The sequence below is a fragment of the Pygocentrus nattereri genome, chromosome 23, assembly GCF_015220715.1.
Source record: "Pygocentrus nattereri isolate fPygNat1 chromosome 23, fPygNat1.pri, whole genome shotgun sequence".
Taxonomy (NCBI): Eukaryota; Metazoa; Chordata; class Actinopteri; order Characiformes; family Serrasalmidae; genus Pygocentrus; species Pygocentrus nattereri.
The window spans coordinates 20,713,949-20,735,692 of NC_051233.1; the positions used below are offsets into that span (position 1 = coordinate 20,713,949).

The window sequence follows — 21,744 nt, forward strand, 5'->3', positions numbered from 1 at the left end:
CACAGCAGTTTATTCAGCATACATTTTCACAGAGAAACTGGACAGTATAGCGACAACAGGCATTCTCCCAGCATAAATCTAGCTTATGATTTCATTGCAAAGCTGCTTTAATTTGTTAACAAATAACTAGAATATTCTAAAATGACTGACAAAGCCATATAGCACTCAGAATTAATTTATATTAAAATCCAGAATCCATTATATTTCAGACATGGCTATTAAATCACGAACTTGTAAATAGATTCTAATATAATATTATAATATAACATTTTATTCACAGAGTTATCTATAGTAACAAGCTATTGAATAAAGCAAATAAAAATACTTTTTGGTGAATAGCTTGCAATATTTTCAGTTAATTTATTCATGTATATATGTGTATAGGCTGAAGCCTGGCAGCTCAGCAAACTATGCTGGTCAGTGCTTGCAGAGGACCTCAAGATAAATCACTGAGACACAAACTAACAAGTGCAATAGCAACATGGAGCATGAGGAGCACAGTTGCGGCACATGTGATACATACAGCACTGTTTTCAGGAGATACTTCTGAGGAGATCAGATGTAAAATAAGCTACTTGCATAATAAGGGCAGAAATTAAAGCAAGATAAGTGGGGAAAAAAACATTAGTTTTCAAAACTGGAGATCAGAATATTATTAAAAGACAGAGAAGCCACTGTGAGAAGCCAATTCAGTGCTATTGCTCTGAAAGGAAATATACCTGTCAATTTGCCTGTCAAACAAAGAAGCTGCTGATGTTCTCAAAACAATAGACTGGCCACCTGCATTTCTTTTGAATATTGTTCTTTGTTTCCATTTAGTGGGTAAGTATTCTAAAAGTATTCTCCCAGAAATATAAACTGTATTCTAAATACGCCCTTTTCTAAATGACACTTGGACTGAATACATATTCCCTATACTTATGTTCCCAACCCTGGCGATTAGCTACACAAAATAATGCAATTAATTGTGATTTATTATTTCAGTCATTTCACTGGCTGAACCAAATCAGTATGAATCTTACCATGACTATGTGCAGACATATGTGTGTGTGTTGAAGGACTTGGAATTCTCTGATTAGGGTTTTTGAGGACTGCATCAGTCGCCTGGGCTTATTTCAGAAATTACACCTCATTACTCTATGTGTGTGTGTGTGTGTGTGTGTGTGTGTGTGTGTTGGTGCATTTCGAGGCTGAAGTTGTGTGAGGAATGATATATAGGCTTAATCAAATAGGAAAATATGAGTAAGCCACTCTGAGTAACCCAGGCCTAGTCTCAGTAGTGGTGTGTTTTATTATTGTAGCTTAAGGTGCAGCTCGGCCGAGCTTCCTTTGATCCTAAGTGTGTGTGCGTGCACACTGGAGTGTCTCTGCGTGTGTGTCCGAGTGAAGTTTATTGTTTTAAGTGAGGGTGGTACTCAATACTATAGACTTTGATTACAAAAAGGTTAAACCTTTGGAGGATCAGAGGAAAGATATTTGGAATGTTTTTCTTGGGAACATTAACCCCTTGCTTTTCCTTTAAAAAAAGTGTTTTCTCCCTGTCTGTCTCTCTCTCTCTCTCTCTCTCTCTCTCTCTCTCTCTCTCTCTCTCTCTCTCTCTCTTTCTTTCACTTTCCTAAATATGGAGATACTGACTTCATGTCCTGGATAGACAAGACATGGTGCTTTTCAGACAAATTAGATCAATATGTAGCAGATGTGATTGCGCTTTTGATTTGTACAGCCTGAACAGTAGCATAACACTGATCGATTTACATGCAGTTTAGTTCTAGAAAGGAGCTGATTATAGTTTAAGAAGTTCACTCAGTGAGTGTGGCATTGTTTATAAAACTGCAGCAAATTCCTTTCCTATAATATACAATCTAATTCAATTTAGAAGACCACCTTCTAGAACATCTGCATTCTTTGGCTATTAGACTGCAACAACAAAACAGATCATCTATAAAGCTTTCAGATGGAATCTCTCATTCTGTTTTCTCACGCTGACATTTTAAAGATCCAGATATTTGTGTTGCGAAACTACATGTACATGGAACATGTAATGAGAATCAAGTCTAGATTCAAGTCTCGGAAGTCCAAGATGCTGTGTTGAAAGGACCGATATAAGATATAGCAACCTGTCATTCATATTCCGCACTCCTAACAAACATATCACCACAAGTTGTGGTGTCCACCCCATCATAAGACACAGGGAAGGAGGAGTCCCTCCTCATCCTTCATCACTCCTCCACCTTCTTACCAGTCTAGAAGAAACGTTGCGAGTTCAGCATCAAACTTCATCCTTTTACACACCAGGAGCCTCTCCAGCAGTGAGAGCACCACCAATGTTAACTCTTGTCTTGCTTCTGTTTATAAGTCACTTCTTTGCTGCCAAACATAGTCTGTTGCTGGGAGCTGGTGGCGGTGATAATAATGGTCCCTTGCTAAAAGCTTTTGCCATCTTTGCGTATGCTGTTCCTTTCATTGGCTACCTGTCCTTAAATGGTCTAACTGAGGGCAATACCTTTTACATGACTGTTAAGAAGTTAGAAAACGTCCTTAGTCCTCTTATGGTGGATTGATGGCAGACTTGACATTACAGTGACTAGGCCAGGCATTTACTGTGTGTAGCACTTCAGTTCTGTACTGTTGTGAAAATCATGTTATTTAAGTTATATTGAATCTGATGCTGCTGTGACCGGCTGAAGAGCAGTGTTGCAGTGATGACTGCACATGCCCATAGCAAAACCGATGCATGCATATCATGAGGAAAAAATAATCTTATTCAAATATTATCTTGCTATGAATTTTCCTCCCACAGAAAAATTTACTTAGCCTTAAATCTTGAGGTGAAGTGACTTAAGTTTATTATGACCATTTCATCAAAGAAAATGGTTTATTTCCAATTGCAGTTACATTTAGCAGTATGACACTGTTCTGGGATGTGCAAGGAAGGCATCTGCCTTCTTAAGGCAGGGAGAGCAACAGAAAGACTGCCCTCATAGGGTACAGCACAGAGCAGGTATCAATGACTGCAACATGACATTGAGTAAGTCCAGTGTGTGATGTACCCCCTGGTATTTGGGGGTACCATGGCTACTCTAGCTTTGGTTGGCTGCCAACTCACTTGCCTTCAATGGCAGAACTGAAGGCAAGTGAGTTGACAGCAATATGTTTGGTGTAACAATCCCTCTTGTGGAAATGCTCTTCTCTATTTTAGTAATGTACTCTTTGAAACATTAACTGAGATCTTACACATCTTATCTTTTGCCTTCAGTTTGAGAAATAAGTAATAATTTGCACCAAACTCTTGGGAAATTGTGCAAATTTTCATATATACAAACATGCTAAAAGTTTTTCAGGGATATCCTGGACATAGTTACAGTTGCTAGGCTTTGAAGGATCAACTGGGTGAGCCAGTTGTAAGACCAGTGTTGCATCTCTAGTTAGTTAAGAATACCAAAGACTGAAATTCGCCAATTGTGGGTGAAGTTGCTAAACAATGAGCTTTCCTTGAATGTGTATCAGGGTGTCAGCATAATGTCATTTCTGTTCAGGGACCCTGCAGAATTTTATTTTATTTTTTTCAAACATTTAGGGGGTCCAAGATGTTAATTAAGTATGACAGTATTTTGCACATTAAGTAAGTTAGACAAAGCACGAATGAGGAGTTGGGGTGGAGGTGGGTTGCAAAGTGGCTTACAGAGGAAGCACAAGAATGGGCAGGCTAAATCAGCTTAAATAAGTGCCCTGATGAATTTAGCCAATCATAGCAGGTGATCAGCTGAGCAATCATGTGAGTAGATTATATGTACAAGTTGCTTAAACACTTTGGAAAGTATGTACGTGTTAATTCACTCGTGTTAATTCTTGTTAATATTTGATTATTTTAAGCAGTGTCACAGATTTTCAGTGAAATTAAGGCTTTGACAGGGTCACTGTAGGACATTGGCATCAATGAAGTTACTCTTAAGTGGAAATACCTGTGTTTTTGTTTTGTTATATACATATATAATTCTCATCGATAGTATAAATTATGCTTGCTGTCTCATGTAGGATCATGTAAGAGTGCAGAAATCTCTTTGACCCCAGTATTGTTTGATTTTCAAAGGGGTACATCTAACAATCTCTAATGATTAATGTGTTATTAAAGCTAAACTGTGTGTGTGGTTTGTAATGCTGCCTTCACCAGTTTTGCCTAAGCCCCCACACTTTTCCCCCCATTTGCTGCACATTCAGCCCTCTGCAATAACATGATTACCGTGGCAGCGTGAAGCTGACCGCCATCATTCACACGGTCCAGGCTTTCTCAAGTTAGCAAATCACTGAGAAAATTGGCGAGGTCTGCAAAGTGTTCAGGACTTAAGACCCATTGCCGCTCTCTTGAATATGTGTGTGTGTGTGTGTGTGTGTGTGTGTGTGTGTGTGTGTGTGTGTGTGTGTGTGTGCGGTTGAGGAAATCGCCCACCAGAATGCGGTGTCAGTTCTCTGACCGTAACATAAACCAATTTTCAAGGGCAGCTTTACCCTTCATGGTATAACTAGGAACAATAATACACGTTTGAGAAACAAGACATTTATCAATCCCCCATCAAATTAGCTGGATAAAAGGAGCTGAGAGATGGTTCTTAAAAAGAAAAACATAATGCAGAAGGAGAGTGGCCATGAAGATGAAAGCCGTGTGTGTGTGTGTGTGTGTGTGTGTGTGTGTGTGTGACTGTTTTCAAGCATTTTAAGAACATTTTGAAAGAGTTAAAAGAGTGTTTTTAGGATAATTTGATAAATGCACTCAGAGCCTCTCCTGGGAATATAGAGGCTTTTGAAGAAAGTAAAGGATCAACTATAAAAAGTTCCATGCCTGGTCCACTGCATTTTTGTGGTGTGTGCGTGTGCGCATATACGCCAGTGTGTACGCGCCTCTTTTCCATAATTTAATGACTGGTTTATAGAAAAAAAACAGGGTTAACTTACAGGACTTCTACACAAACCTCTGCAATTGTGTGTCATTGTGCTTTCAGCACCATGCCCATATTAGGAACTCCAGGCCTGAGCTGGTTTTCTCTATAAGAAAAAATGATTGGCTTACCCTGAGTACAGTCGACCAGCCAAGACATGTTTGTTGTCCAAACCATTTCCATAAATATAAAACCCATTTCTACAAGTCTAAGTTGCATAATTTTGTAAGTTACAATAAAAACAAGAATCTGTGATTTGTTAAGTCTTGTCAATCTTTTTAACTGACAAAAGTGCAGAGAAATGCTTTCAATGTTTTGACTGACCAACTTGATTGCATTTTATTATTGATTGTATTTAATTTGATGCCTGCAACACACTCGAAACCTTGGCATATTGAAAATGAGTGGCGCACCATGAAAAGGAGAACCAGACAACTAAACCATGGAATGTTGAGCAGTTGACGTCTTGGATCATACAGGAATGGGCAAAAATTCCACTTGCAAAACTGCAGCAACTAGTCTCCTCTGTCCTCAGTTTCAAAACGATGAAAAGGTGTGATTAGAAGGAAACGTCATATGTCACAGTGGTTAAAAAAGCCTCTGAGTATTTTGCAGGCATCGAATTTGAATGTGATTCAGATTTTTTATTATGTATTTAATGTACTTTCCCCAGTTAAATAAAAGTATCAGCTTTATTGAAATGGGCTTGTACATACCCAAAAAAAATCTGTCACCCTGGTTATACCTAGGTCTCAATTCAGGTTGTGCAGACAAGTTGGTCTGTTTTGGAACAATATGAATTACTATGAACTACAAAAATGACTAACTCCTCTGAGTAGCTGAATAAAGGGCAGCTGTTTAAGATATAGAAGCAAATGTACTCAGAAAATGAGCACAATGCTCAATGTCATTTTTTTTTATTGTTTGAACCTGAATGCACATGAAGAAATGAGTCAGTTTAAAGCTGGACCCACCAGTGACTCCTCAGACCACCTCTTAGCTACATCTGGCATAACAGTAAATAAACACAACAAAGACAGAGAACAGCGCTTACCTCGGATTTGCTTCCATAATAATGTTCTTGGTATGTCAGTAGATTTTAAAATATCTCCCTTGTAATCATCAGGTGAAACGGATCAACACATGCACAGAGATTTTGCCCAGTAACTTTACTGAACGCCTCTCTTGCCTAATATGCGTGTAGTAGGAAATTGGTGGTAATGTACATGACTTACTGTAGATTTTCTTGTTGTTCCTTGTGTTTTTGCAAGATGAAATATGCAACTTCTAACTCTCTTACAAAAAGCAGGCCTCAGATATTGCTGTGCTAACATTACGTACCTGCATAGTGATGTTTCAGTGATTATTACAGTAAAACTTTATTTGGATGGTCCGCTGTAGATGCTTTGTAAATGCTCAGTCTGTCTTTAAGTAACATTCAACTAAATGTATGTTAAGAGCTTCAAGTTTAGTAAGAAAGATTTGATTAAATCTTTTCCTGACCCTAAACCTAACCCTAACCTTAACCTGAAGGCAAAACGTACATCTGCTCCTAAGCCAAACCATAACCATACCATTGTTGATAAGCAACTGAGGATCGCTAGAAAGTTTGTTGGTGATTTAGGTATCTGTAGAGCATCTGTAGGGGACCACCCAAATAAAGTGTGACCTTTATAACATGCGCCAATGCGCTCCAGCCTCCCAGAGTGGGATGTTATGCGGGTGATAATGTAGTTCCAGTTTTAGCTTGATTGTAACAATAAGAGCTACCCATGATATTTTATTCAATCATTGTTTAAACCAGTTAATGTAGTCGGTATCAGTATTTGTGAAAATGGTGTGGATGACTATTGACTATTGTTATTGTAAGCACCGTTAGCCTAGCAACGCCAGATCTAAACTAAATAAGCAAAAATTGGACATCAGTGTCTTGAGTGATTGCATTTAGGATGAGGGGAAAATAATATAAATATATTTCTTGCCAAACTATTCCTTTAATATTAATAGTATACTTTCACGTGACGTCACATCAGTGTGTGGGAGTGTTAGCTTGCTTGTGGCAGCTCTATTATTCATATTTTGACTGCTAAAACTATTGAAGTTCTCAATATGTGACACCAACTACAGAATGATGCAGGGGCCTATGCTCCTACTACATGCTTCTGTTTCCTTTTTTGCTTTTGGAACAAACAGAAAAAGGTCCTTTCTTGTATAAATAGTTGTTTTCTTGTGTTTATATAGACATATTCTTGTGTATATATAGACGTATTCTTGTGTATATATAGACTGTATATTTAGTACTATGAAAAAATTTGTAAGGCTATCTCATCAGCAAGGGTTATTTATTTATTTTATTTTATTTTATTTAAAACTCACCATATCATTACAAAACATACAAACAAATAACGAGTACATTATTTCAATTTGATGTGTTAGCTGAACTCCACACCTTTCCTTGAAGCCAAGAATTTAGTGTTTGAATCCAATCCCTGCTTCAGCTAATCAGTCCTTCATTAAAATGAAAGTTAAAGTTTGAGTTGGCTAAAATGAAAAATGTAACTGTCAATACAGCTGCTGTAAACATACCTACTCACCTCTTCCTCTGGGGACACGGAGACTCTAAAGCCAGATTTCCTGGTTGAAAGACTAGGAAAACACATTTCTGAAGATGGATGAAAGTATGTTTTTAAAGACTACGCGGTGAATATTTAGGGGCTGGCTGTTTGATTTTTTCTTTGCTGTATTATTTCTTTAACAAAGGAAACTAGATCAGTGACTAGCTTTCTGAATTTGATGAACACTTTGGATTTTCCAGTATTGGTCTAATGTATTTATTGCAGTGCATGCTGGGCTTTGTACTGAGACTATATTGATGAACTAAAATGAAAAACAAAATCACGTAAATTGCTAGTTTTTGGAATGGCATTGTAAGAAATCCCTGCAGTCGCCGGAGTGCACTGAGAAATTGGGAAGCAAACCTGTGTTCTGCCAACTGTATTGTTGTAATTAAAATATTCATATTCAACTTTTCTGAAATAAGAAATCAGTTTTGTTTCCCCTGTATTTATATTATTTGTATTTATTCTAATGTTATAGTGGTTTTACTGGCAAAAACACAATTACTAACAAGATACATACTTTTTTTTTTAATATGGCACACATGCACACACACACACACACACACACACATACACACGCGCACACACACACACACACACACACACACACACACACACACACACACACACACACACACACTTACGCACTCACTGAGCATTTAATTAGGAACACCTCCTTGTTTCTACGTTCATTGTGCATTTCATGACTTCCCCTTACTATATAGCTGCACTTTGTAGTTCTACAATTACAGACTGTAGTCCATCTGTTTCTCTGTATACTTTCTTAACCCCCTTTTGCCCTGTTCTTCAATGGTCAGGACCCCCACAGTACCACCACAGAGCAGGTATCATTTTGGATGGTGGAACATTCTCAGCACTGCAGTGTGTGCTGGTATGAGTAAATCGGACACAGCAGTGCTGCTGGAGTTTTTAGTATGTGTAGTAGAGTGTATATAAAGGCCTGAATGTCTAAAGCATTGTGTTGAGGTACTCCAGGGCAGTGTGTCACTTGAGGAAACAAGAAAACAGGAAATGACGTCATAGAGAAGTAGGAAGTAAAAAAAATCTGTTTGTGTAAGTGGAGGTCATCATAAACAGCCATCTGCTGAGAAACTGTTACATAGAAAAAAATGAAATAAAACGGATGGGGGGGGGGGGGTGAGAGAAACATCTCAAACAGCCGTAATGAGGTACAGACCTGTGCGAAGTCCAGACCTTCCTCCAGATGGAAGAATTATGTGTTTATGCCTGACTATGTGTGCGTGTGTGTTTATAAGCATGTTCTCCTCCACTAACCTTCCTCAAAACTCTCCATGCAGCAGTGAACCGAAATCAAAATGGAACTTTGTCTACAATGTGCTGGTGCACTGGATCACTCTCTATCAAAAAATGTCCAAAAGAGGTAAAAATATGTAGACACAGAAGGACGTTATTGGTTGGGATGGAAGAATTTCCTGGCCTAATGCTCACATTTCTTTGCTTTTCCAAAGTGGCAACTGGCAAAGTTTTGATACTGACAGCATTGGGATTTAACAGAATATACATATTAAGAATACTTATTCAAAATATTTTTCTATTCAGTCCATTTTTCACTGTAAAAACTACAAAAACTAAATGTTGTAGTCAAGACAAATGAAGTCCAAGTGAAAACCAAGACTTTAAAGTAATTCTTCTCTTAAACATATTTAAACAGAATCACCCCCTAAAGTTAACTGAATATAAACCAAACATCATGTAGCCATTTTTATTGTATTTTCCATTTTTATTATTAAATGAAAGCACAGTAATGATGACATTTTGATCTTCTCTCAGGGGATGTTTAAATTTTGCAACCAGTGAACATCAGCAAACAAATAATTCCCAGTTAAGCCATCATGGAAATTATGTCCTCAACTAGCTGTGAACAGATTGTTCTATTGAACTGTTGATGCTTAATAAAGATGGAACATATTTTGGTTTCTAGTCACCTCAGCTGGAGGCAATGCAATTGGCTGGTCTCGAGAACAATTTCCAAGTCCTCTCTCCTACAAAAGCAAGACCAGACAGAATCAAAATAATACTGAGACCAAGACAAGACCGAGAACATTAAATTACCATCTTGAGTACCACAACAATACTTTACTTCTACTAAATAAAAACATACAGTTTGTATAAGAAACCCTGTCGACAGTGCATGGCATGTAGCATATAGGCTCACCAGATGGGCTCTGAAGAGTCACTCAACAAACTCTTTACAAATACAGATGTTCCTGCTAGAGCCTGAGGAGAATGATAAACCAATATGAGGTGTTTCCCCCTTCAAGGATGCATCCTATATGTATTGAATGTGTTTTTATGAACTGTAACTGCATATTATTGAATCCATTATTCAACATTCTGCCCAAGCTCTCATCTGTCATAATGAAGAAAGTAACACAGTTAATTTACCCGACTCAAGTGTGTCCACCATTTCCACATGAAAAAATATTGACAATGAATTTTGTTACGTCAACACAAGTTGCTAAAGTAAGTAAACTGAATTTAGACCGTGTCCAGTGTGCACTGTGCTTGATCTGTTACAAACTTAGAGAGGAACAGGCCTGCTCAGTGATCATAGTATGAGTCAGTGAAGGCAATTTGTATGAGAAACATCATTTCTTTGTAATATGATTATGACTTTCAGTTCAAAATAGCAAAAAATGCCTCTCTTCAGCTTCAACTACAGGTGTCGCTATACTGTATAAAGTGACTGAATGTGTAGGAAATATCCGAAACCCCATTTGACTGAAAGTCTTGAAGCAATACAAAAATGTTTACTTCTTCATGACATTTTATACACATACGGACACAAACACATGCACAGACACACATACACACAGAATTTGTCATAACAGTTTTCTCATCGTCCCACAGTTGACTTATTCATGGCCAAACTATAATAAATTTGAAAGCGGTGAGCCTCTTTGAACTGTACAGATCTGTAAAGGACTCATACAGTGCAGTGCCAACATTACTGGAAAGTGACAGAATATTTGTTGTTTTGGCTCTCTACTCAGCTGAATTCACAATAGCCATGAGGTTATAATATGAGATCTCAGCTTATTTATAGGATATGTACAACGCTGTGCAAAAGTCAGAGATCCCCCTCCATTTATTTAATTTCTAGTCAAAATATCCATTGGGTATAAGTTATTTGTTTTCCAGGATATGTTTCTGAGGAATTAGATATGGCATGACATGCACCAGGAAGTCATTGGACAATAGATGGACAGAAATAGGTGCAAAAACATGTTGGTGGAACCAAAATGGTTCTTTAAAGAATCATCCACCTAAATCATGTGTAGCATAGGTTTTTCGCAAACTGGGCTAACTACTCTAGTAGATGTTAAGCACCGGTCTTTGAGTAAGTTATTCAGGAAACATTTCAGAGGAGATTAGATATAAGAGTGAAAAATGAAAATAAACAAAAAGGAAAATGTAGTGGAAAAAAATAACTACACTTTCTGTAAAATTCAGACAATTCCGTTATTTAACAGAAAATTCCGTAAAATTCCAGTACATCAGTTGTCACCAACCCTCCTTCCAGAGGCCCAGCACAAAAGCAACTCCTTCTATCCCAACACAAAAGCCTCCGATCCAGCCAGTCAAAGACTTCTGAAAGAGTTGATGAGGTTGAGCAGGTGTCACAGATGGTGGTTCTAACTAACCTTTGTGAAAAGCTAGATCTCCAGGACCAGGGTTGGTGATCACTGCAGTACATGCTCTGTGTGTTCAGGACTTTAGCTAATGTTCAGTACTGTCTCGGTTGATACTATACCGAACATTAGTAATATTGCAACTATATGATAACACATTTGAATTTATCACTGTGGTGAAAAAGTAGCTTGGTATTCTCGCTCTCTCATGATGAAGTGTGCAATTTCTCTTCCAATCTGGTTTGACTGGCATCTGGTGCAGGTGTTAGCAGTGGGGTTACAGGTGAACTGCCCAGCCTGCAATGAATGCTTGGAAATACAGAAAAGTTACAGTGAAATGCAGAAACAGAAAAATTCTGTTTAAATGATACAAAACCTGTAAGAAGATGAACACTTTTACAGTTCGTTTACACAACAGAGTTAAAGGAAAATAAGTGCAAAAAAAGCATTTGTGGATCCAAAATGATTCTTAAAAGAACAATCCACTAGAAAAAGACCCCAAAGAGGGTCTTGATGTGCTGGTTTGTTAGTTTGTAGTTGTTTATGATGCATGTGGTTTAATTCATATGACATTATTGATTACCATTGGGGTCATTTGAGGACACAGGCTTGCTCACATTAATGACAAATTTGACTTGCCCACTTAGATGAATATGAAACATCATGTTAGAAAGATTTAATCTGAGCACAAAATCAGAATTGAGCAATGAGGCCTTAAATATGAACATAGTTTCTGTTATCTTCAAAAGAATCCCTTTTGATGCCACATGTTTAGGAATGTAATAGTACTTCCTGTGGCAGGATGAAGCACAATGTGCTGCACATATTTATCCACAGTTTTGAGGGGTTTGGTTGGATGTGAAGATGCTTCTGGACATTTCAGAACTCGTACTGTTGCTACTGTGAAATAAAGACAAGACACCAAGTTCCACTGGCTGTTGAATAAAGTAAAAGTTGGACTCAAATGGCTCGAGCTGAGGTGCTGCCTTCAAAACTGCATGAATTACAATAAAGCGTAAAAGGGAGCAACACCTGCTCATTATAAAAGCTTTGTTGAACTACCAAGCTAAAATCAACTCAACATTTGGAGTAACATGACATCAGATCATCAGATGCAAAAACACAAAATATTTCTGTTGAAATTGGTGGTTGGTTAGTCTAGTGGTTAACACCTTTGCCTTCTACACTGTAGACTGGGGTTCAATCCCCACCTTGGCAAACACCCTACACTATACCAATAAGGGTCCTTGGGCAAGACTCCTAATACCACCTTGGCCCCCCCCCTGTGTAAAATGATCAAGTTGTAAGTCGCTCTGGATAAGAGCATCAGCAAAATGCTGTAAATCTAAATTTGTGTTGTTTTTTTTTGCATGGCAGTTCAGAAAGAGATTATAATATTCATGCTATGGCAGTGTGTGTCATAGAGGATGTTTTTTATATTATTTTGAGGTAACCATGACTTGGCCTTTCTGTTCTTGAGGCTCACCAGTACTCTGCCACTTGTGGTAATCCCTCTGAGGTATTGCTGGTGTGTTCTTGTCTTTAGGGAACTATTTGACACATCCTGGATTGTGTTCTTAATCTGTGTATCTGTTGTCTTCTGTGGTCTGCCAGGTTGTTTGCTTTTTGTAAGCTTAATTTTGGTGGGTCTTTGTTTGCCTGCATGTTGCTTGCATCGAGGTACCCTCCAATCACACTCACACAGAGAAGAATAAGAACTTGGCTGAGTCGACATCTGCCAAAATAAATTATTTCAGAATGAACGGGAGGAAAAAACAATGTAATTAAATGTATTAAGTAAGAAAGTGGCATAATGAACTGTCATCCAGGCAGCTACTTGTTGTTATGCAGTTTATGCAGTTACTATACATTGTTGTAGTTAACAGAGTTTCTGTAATTGGTCTACATTTTTTAATTATTCATGCAGTTGTTCTGGAATTATTGATGAGGCCTACTACTTGGAAAACCATACCATCATCTCAATATCAATAGCATGATAACCATAATGAATTATCATATTACCCTGCACCTTTTGTGGTATCAATTCGAATGGTCAGTTCTCTTCAAATACGAGTGGTATAAGATCAGGAGTGATTCCCACTATCCTTCATTCTACAAACTGAATGAGGTGAATTATTGGCAAAAATAGCTCATCTGCACAAGGATGATTAGATGTGGTTCCATGAACTTTCCAATAGCATGTTATCAAACTAGTTGTACTGACAGGAATGTTTAAGGTCTTAGCGATGGCTTTTTAGTTTCTAAAAGTCCTCAAAAGTGCTCTTTAAGAAGCTCCTTCAACTTCACCATGTTTGCTACTTGTTGCATGAAATATTCCCAACCCGTGGCTTTTATACACCAGGTACAGTTTGTATGAGAACATTTTTTTAATATATCCAGCATTAATGTCCAGTTTTATTTATGTAAATACAGTGTCTGAATACCTTTTCTCAGCTTCCTTTTTTAAACATGTCCTATATGGTTTATGCTTATAAATACATACTTTTGGTTCATATTTATAGGTACAAAACCAGAACACATGACATTTGAAGTGGATATATGTACTGGAACTAAATCTATAAATCTGAACACTGTAAATACGTAAGCTTATTGCACATAGTTTAAGTTCTTCCTTTTGAGTCTTTAAAGTGGCCCACTCACTCACTGCTTTCCATTTCTTTGTGTTTGTGTCCAGGGGTATGGGACGAGGGTGGGGGTCTGGAGAGGCAGAAAGAGAGAGAAAGAGCCATGCAGAAGAAAGCAGAGTTTGGTAAAGAGATTCAAAGTCTTTGCGTTTGATGTGTGTGTTGGGATTCCTCTATCAGTGTTTGTCTCAGTGGTTAAATGATGAATTTCCCCTTGCCCTGTGAAATATCTGCACTCCTTTAGTCCTGTGTAGAAAATACAGGCTCTCTGGCGCATCAACAATATCTCTCCTTCATTACTGGGCAGATTGATTACAGATTGCCAGAGCTTGTATCACGCTAGGTTTTGCGTGAGAAGAGAAGAGCCCTGGTGTTGTTGTTTATCTGGCTCTGTGCAGTGTGTGCAGTGTGTGTGTGTGTGTGTGTGATGTAAACACACACATGCACATGCACACACACTTGCTATTTGACCACTACACCCAGGATGCTTTCCAGCCTCTCTATGGTAATTGCACTATAGATGTCTTAAACTGACATTGGCCATGAACTAGATTTACTGTGACTGGTGGAGGTCTTTTATGTGCAATTAGGGCATTCTAGGACTTCACACACAGACACGAGATTCCGAGTGATTAATGATTTTCTTTTGATCATCCTAGAATAGAATAAGCTAGTCCTTAGGCTATATTGTTAAAGATTTCTTGCCATCTCCTCTGTGGCTGTCTTGTTGTGTGTGGAGTGGATTTTATGTGCGAGGGTAGGCAGAGTGGGGTTTCACAGCTTGAAAGCAGAAAAACATTTTTGCCCTGAAATAAAAACGCAACCAATTAAACTAGGAAATTCTAAGCCAAGCAACCTTTAATATCTCTGTATTTTCAATATGACTGACAATTAAAAGCAGCACATGATTGCATGTAGTGCTAAGGGTAAGCGTACAAATTATTTTTGAAAAATGGTCCAGTAGACCCCAACCATTAGGAATATTTAGTTACTGATAGCAATGCTGATTTTAAAGAACTACAAATTGTGATTACTGGTAATGTCAGTATCATTTTGAAGAGTCAAAAGGTTTTATCCCCCGAAAAAAGTTTATACAAACAATGACTGGTATACACTGTAAATTGAGGCCAAGATTTCACTGTATTTAATACATCTTATTGTGATTTTTTAAAATTGTTTTTTGGTTTATTTGATGGGAATTTTGGTCAAGTTTGTGCAAGTTCTAAGCAAACTGTGCATTTACAAATGCCAGTATAAGATATTCTGTGTGATACAGTGCAAGACATGGTAACGTTGTTTTTCATTTTAATCCTTAATCACTTACTTTATTTTTTACTTACATGTTACTGATCTAAATTATATGTAAAAATAAGTCATACATTCTGTATGTAGATATTCAGTAAGTTACTGGCTACTTTACAGGCTACCTTATCTTTTACAGTTGTTATGTAAAAATACAGGAGATTACTGTATCTTGATTACAGGTTATTACTGTCATACAGCAACATTACAGCATGGTCTAGTTCACTGTGTCGCAGTGTATGGTTGCCTTTCAAAATGTTGTTTACTGTTAATATAATACAGTAAATTGCAGTGCAAGTAATGCCATTAGTAGCCAGTCATTTACTGTAATTTTACAATTACTTTTTAACGTCAGATCTTCTTGTCAAAATGTGTCTGTTTTTGATCATCACATTTCTCTGAAAGCTTTAATTGTTTTTAATATTCCAGTTCTGGGGGCAGACCTTCCCCTTTTTTCAGTGGTTTCTGTTAATTAGCCCTTATTCTTCTTAGGTTTTTATGTTTATACTTATATCATTTTCCTTCTTTAGAACTTTGGTTCACTGTAATGTAAGCGAAGAAACTGTAAAGCAATATTGGATGATTTTTGCCAGTATCAAAAAATGCATGGAGCCTTAATATCTACTGAATATATTGGCATATAATCAGTAGTATAATCAGTCAAGCTTTATTGATTTTCATGGGGTGATTTTCTTATAGCTATCAGCAGAAAATCTTTGATCAGATATCACAGGGGGGGAAAATAATTCCATCAAGTCCTATAATAAATCCAACCTGAAATACTAAACACTGTGTTTAAAAGCTATTTTTTTATTCTGTTTACAGTGTTGATTGTTTTCTCAGCAGGTATTTTTGCCCCTTCCCTTTCACCTCTCGTTGCTCAATACCAACACAGAGTCACAGTATTTCACACAGAGAGCCAACAGTGGCCTAATTCATCTGATAGCAAACTAATGGGGGAAAATATTTTATTTGTTTATTTGTATATTAATTTAAAAAATTTGCCGACCACCAGTGGAATGGCCAATGTGGGACTTGCATGCTGTATGAGAAGCTGTATGAAGTGCTTCCCTTAACAGGAGTTGATTTAAAGCTTAGTATTATTTAAATTAAAAGATATTGGCTCAATATTGACCAATACAGAAAGTTTCATTATCAGTGTTGGTTTGGAAAAAGATCATGTGGCATCTCTAGCGATGACTACTTTTTTAAGCTAACGTTCTAAAGAGGTGAACCAAGCAAAAAACACTTTTGAAAATGCTATAGAAATCCAAAGTTCCAGTATGTGTGCAGTTGTTTAAGGAACAGGTGTGGTCTAGTAGTCTATAGGGAAATCAAGGCAGTAATGTAAAACAGATGGAGTCATGACTATTTACATATGACATCCACGTCTCTCTCTCTCTCTCTCTCTCTCTCTCTCTCTCTCTCTCTCTCTCTCTCTCTCAGAGCCAGACACACCTGTCCTGGCAATCTATGTCACTTATTCCACTCACACAGTAACATGCAATATGTCTGACTATGAGTATAAAAGTTATTGAAACGTGACCAACTTTTTTATGACCTAGTCTCATTTACTTCTACACTAATATTACAATAAAAAATCATGACATGCAGCAACAATCTTGTCAGATTTGCTTACCACAGATTCTTGTGAGACTATAGCGGAGTACTCTAAGCCCCAGAGCTGTGTGTAAGCCTTCTCTGGCAGCCTCAAGCATCCTCACCAAGTCTTGCCTGAAGTGTTTTGGATGAAGTCGCCTCAATGGAGCCAACAAAGCTCTGGGAGAGCGCCTGCTTGAGAATGGCCTCTCGAATCTGGGCTGTTTTGAAAAAAAGTTTTTTGGTGGAGTGGAAGGTTCCCCAGCCTTATTAAGGGTGGCCTAGGTGTTAATTGGCGATACGTTGCTCTGAAAGAGCGAGCATGTGAATATGAGCACTCATCTGAGAGGGCGAAGGCAGAGCCTGCGGTGGTGATCTGATGATAGTTGGCTAATCAAAGGCCCGAGGCAGGCTTTGGAGAGCGCAGGAGGTTAATTACGCGTGGAGAGAGAGAGGCTGACATCACCTCTTCCAAAGCCCATTCGCCAACAAGAAGTTCAAGTGGTCGCGTTTCCTCGCTCCGTGTGTTTCAGTTAGCCTCTCCAGAGGCAATAAATAATTTTAGTGGATGAATTGTGCATTGGAAGGGGGGTCTCAGAGAACATGGGTAAGGGGAAGTTGGTAGGTAGTAGTGTGCTTCAAGATGGGACGAGACCAATCAAATTTTAGATGGAGGTTACTTTAAATATGGAAGCTTGAGTTATTTGGGACTGAAATTGGAAGAACCAACCAACTTCAGTAAAATCTTGGAATGATACTGACATACCAGTGGGCCTCACACTGAAGAATTGGGCCTATAGCATTTTAAATCATTTCATAGTGGTAGGTGGAACATTCTCAACAAAAGACGTTCCTACACTTTTAATGGCTTGGATGTACAGTTCTAGGAGAGACCTTTAATTGGTACAGATCCTTTACATTATGTGTAGTAAACTTTAAAAACTGAAATGGATCCTTAAAGAACAATCCTTAGGGAACCCCATGTGGTTCTTCTGGCAGTGCTATATTTGGTATTTGAAGAAAGGCAGTGGCATAACTACCATTTTATGGGCCACAAGGCAGGAAAAATAAAAAAAGCGCTAAATAAATAAATAAAATAATAACATGCCCCCCACAACAAAATTTCACTGAGGAATAAAAAAGTCTCCAATTTTCCAAGTTTACTCCAATTGTTACGTCTCCAACAAGCTGCTCCACCCACTAGCACATAAGGTTAGCCTACTTAAGATTTTATGGTTTTAAATGGATGAATATATCATGTTGCAAGATGTGAAGGAACGATTACCATGGATAAGACACTTTATGAATAAGAGGGATATAAATGGATTCCAGGGATGAATATGTAGTGTTGATGGAAGTGAAATTCCATCTTTCTGTGAGTTATGGCTATGCAGTTTTTGTTTTAGCATCTGAGGGGTCCAGTTAAATTTGAGCCCCAAGTTATAGTTAAACCTCTGAAAATAGTTTAGATGGCTCCCTTTCCATCAAAGTCCATTTTACACCAACATCTGGATGTGCTGAGATTGGTAAAAACCACGATACAAGAAACGCCGTGCGTACCAATCAACTGGTAGGCCCAACGCTGAGGAGACAGGCATTTTGAAAAGCTGGTCATGGGGGGCTGGGGTTGGTCAGTGGTAGCAGCAAACTAATCTAACTGCGTTTTGCGACCATTTATTTGGCACTCAGAGACGTTTGAAATGCAGAGGGGGATGTTTGGACTGGACCGTTTCCGTCGGAGTGATTTTTAAGGGGTGGGTTTGTTGGACAGCGACATCTCCGTGTGCTCGGAGCTTGCGTTGAAAAATAAACCGGTCATCATTCAGAGCGGCACTGTGGGAATTGGCGCGCACATACTCGGGGTCTGAGCGCCTGCAAATCTACAAGAAAAATATTATCATAACTCCATTGTGAGAAATATCGTTAAGGGGGACCTGGCCTTGAAGAATTTTCCGCTGGCAGGGTCGCCTGGCCTTTCAGGTCACACTCCTGAGCCTCGTCCTCCGTCTTCATCCGCGCTCCAGCGAGATGCGAGAGCTGTGTTTGCTCACAAAACACGCTCTCGTGAAGCCGTGAAGGGGGGGGGGTCTGCATGACATCTCTGAGAGTAACGACGCGGGGCTGCAGAGCCATCCAAATTCCTCTTAGGATCCGAGCAGAGGGTCGCGAAGTGCGTTTATTTAAGAAACTGGAAACAAAGAGGCTTTTAGTCAAGACACCTCAGCCTCCATGTAAACCGTGTCAGAGGACTATGGTGGACGTGCTGAGGGTTTAATTAGGAGATAAAGGACTGCTGCAGGACGGAATGATGGCCGGTGCAGAGATGGAGGCACAAGTTGCAGTTGCATTTTGGGAATTGTAGTCCGTGTGTAATGAAATCGTGTTTTTTTTTTCAGATGTGCAAGATCTGTACACTAATAATAATAATAATAATAATAATAATAATAATAATAATGATACACCTTTAAATAAAGTGGGGCTTATATACAGAACCGTGACAACTTAAAGAAACATGTTTAAATGGTTCTTTTCACGCTTAGATGCTTGTTCTCTATGACCAAGCAACTACTGTATATGGTTCTTTAAAGAACATTTTAACAATGGTTCTATATAGCATCCAAAGGTTCTTTTGGTAGATATTCTTTGCGTGTTTTATTTCTTAGAGAAGAACCATCTAATTTTAAGGATTCAACTGATTCTCTGAGTGATCAAAGTTTTATACGTAACCCTTAAATTTACTAAAGAACATATATATTAAGAACCGTTGTAAGGGGCTTTTGCCATGAGCGGTTTATTATTATTATTATTATTATTATTAGTAGTAGTAGTAGTAGAAAGAGGATGAGGAGGAAGAGGAGGAGGCGGAGGAGGGGTTTTATAACTACGTGAACAATAACAACAATAATAATCAATAAATGAGCACCTGAATAAATCATTTTCAGAATGAAACGCCATTAATTAATTACGTTTGGCCATTAAGATCAGCAGGTCCGTTGCTCTGGTGTGTTTGAGGAACAGTAGGATGTGGGCTTTTGATTTATTTATTTATTTTGGACCACACATTCGGTTTAAAAGGATTTGTGCTCTTTTCATTTTCCCTCTAAAGCTCTGGGTCGCGCGGCTCTCTGTCATTTGGAGCTGCGCTGCCTTTTCTGCGCCAAACCTTTCAACGAGCGCGCGCTGCGAAATGCCCTCCATTCCCGATATGTTGCCATCTGCTATTAACATTATCTAGTTAGAGTTTACAACTGTAATTAGACGACCTGCGAGTTTATGGGGGTTATTTATGTCGTCGGATATAATTGGTTTCAGATACTTTATTTGCTGAACCATGTGCGGATCACATTCGCCCCGACGCAGCTGCGCCGCTGAACAGGGACGAGTTTTGGAGGGTTAATCAAAGCTCTGAGAGCGGAGGAGCGCAGTCTCAGCGCGCTGACACACACAGGAGCATTGGGACACAGAGAGAGAGAGACACTGGGAGAGTGTCACTAATGAACGGAAGGGTCCTGTAGGGCCGAATCTCCAATCCTCTGCTCTGATGAACTCTTTCCTCTGTTCTCCAGTTACAGCTACAGGTGGACCCTTTACATCAGCCCTAGAACCAAATACAGTTTGGAACAAATTAAACTATTTACTCTCTCTCTCTCTCTCTCTCTCTCTCTCTCTCTCTCTCTCTCTCTCTCTCTCTCTCTCTCTCTCTCTGTCTGGTGAGTCTGCTGGTCGCTCCAGGTTCTCAGTGTGAGTTCAGTCACTCCTCAGTCGACGCCGTTAATCTCGCTTTGTGGCTTTTAATAATATGACGGTTATTTTGGCCTCAGAATCTTTTAGTGCCAATCCTACAAATCAAGATGAAGATGAAGCTGAAGACTTTAGGCTTTCGATCAGATTCTTTCTTAGATGCTAATTAATAAAGATATTATTATTATTATTATTATTATTATTGGTGGTGGTCGTTTTTGTTGTCACTGTTTTTGTATTTTTGTAAGCTACCTAAACTGCCATTATTGTAAATTACAACAACAGCAACAATTATAATGACAATAATGTTGCTTTTGCTATTTTGTCTTCATTATTACTTTTGTGATCATCATTATATTAATTATTATTGTTGGTGTTGTTGTTAATTCGTATGTAATTATCTTTCTGTTGTCATTGTTTTTATTAGACTCTGGCTGTTGTGAATTAGCAGAACAACAACTACCACAATAATAATAATAATAATAATAATAATAATAATAATAATAATAATAATAATAATAAAACAATGTTATGGTAGTTGCTTCTGTCTTTGTTTTCATTGTTAGTTCATTCATATTCAGTATTATTAGTGGTAGTAGTAGCAATAGTAGTACTATCATTGTTTGTTAGTTCATATGTAATACTAGTTTTGTTACCGTTGTTTTTGTTAGGTCACATGAATTAGCTTAACAACAACAGCAATAATAATAATCATTATTATTATAATAATGCTGCGTCTGTGATTTCATGACTAGTTATTTCGTCATAATCATCATTGTTCTCAGCAGCAGTAAAACTAATAATACTATTGTTGTTGTTGTTGTTTTGATTTGTTAGTTCTTATGTAATGATCTTTTTTGTCAGGCTAGACTCTCGCTGGTGTGTGTTACCTCAACAAAAACATAAGCAGAAGAACGTCGTCGCTGTTTCCGTCATTGGCGAGTGTCGCCGTTGCGGTTCCAGTCTTTTGTAATTAATACAGTCCTCCTCACAGACTTCTCCTAACCTGTCTCTGTCTGGGCCAATCCGGGCTCTTTCACAGCGGGGAGCCGCTTTATTCCGCTTTATTTTCTTTCTAAATGAGGCCAATAATGGCACAGTCCCTGCGACGTCACCAGTCACGTGATCTAATTGATACCGTAAGCGCCGTTAGCGCGCCTGTTAGCTTAGCTTCGTTCCACCTGTTTTTCAGGAACGGAAGGATGTGAGTTTTATTTGTTTATTTACCACT

The 21,744-nt window shown here is 38.3% G+C and overlaps 1 long non-coding RNA gene across 1 annotated transcript in view; it reads left to right on the forward strand.

Annotated features, from left to right (window-relative positions):
* LOC119262286 overlaps window positions 1-14,041 on the forward strand; it is a 65,666-nt gene extending 51,625 nt beyond the window's left edge. The window contains exon 3 of the long non-coding RNA XR_005129519.1: window positions 13,922-14,041. This is a non-coding gene — a long non-coding RNA (uncharacterized LOC119262286). The remainder of the gene's footprint in view (window positions 1-13,921) is intronic.
* The last annotated feature ends 7,703 nt before the right edge of the window (window positions 14,042-21,744 follow it).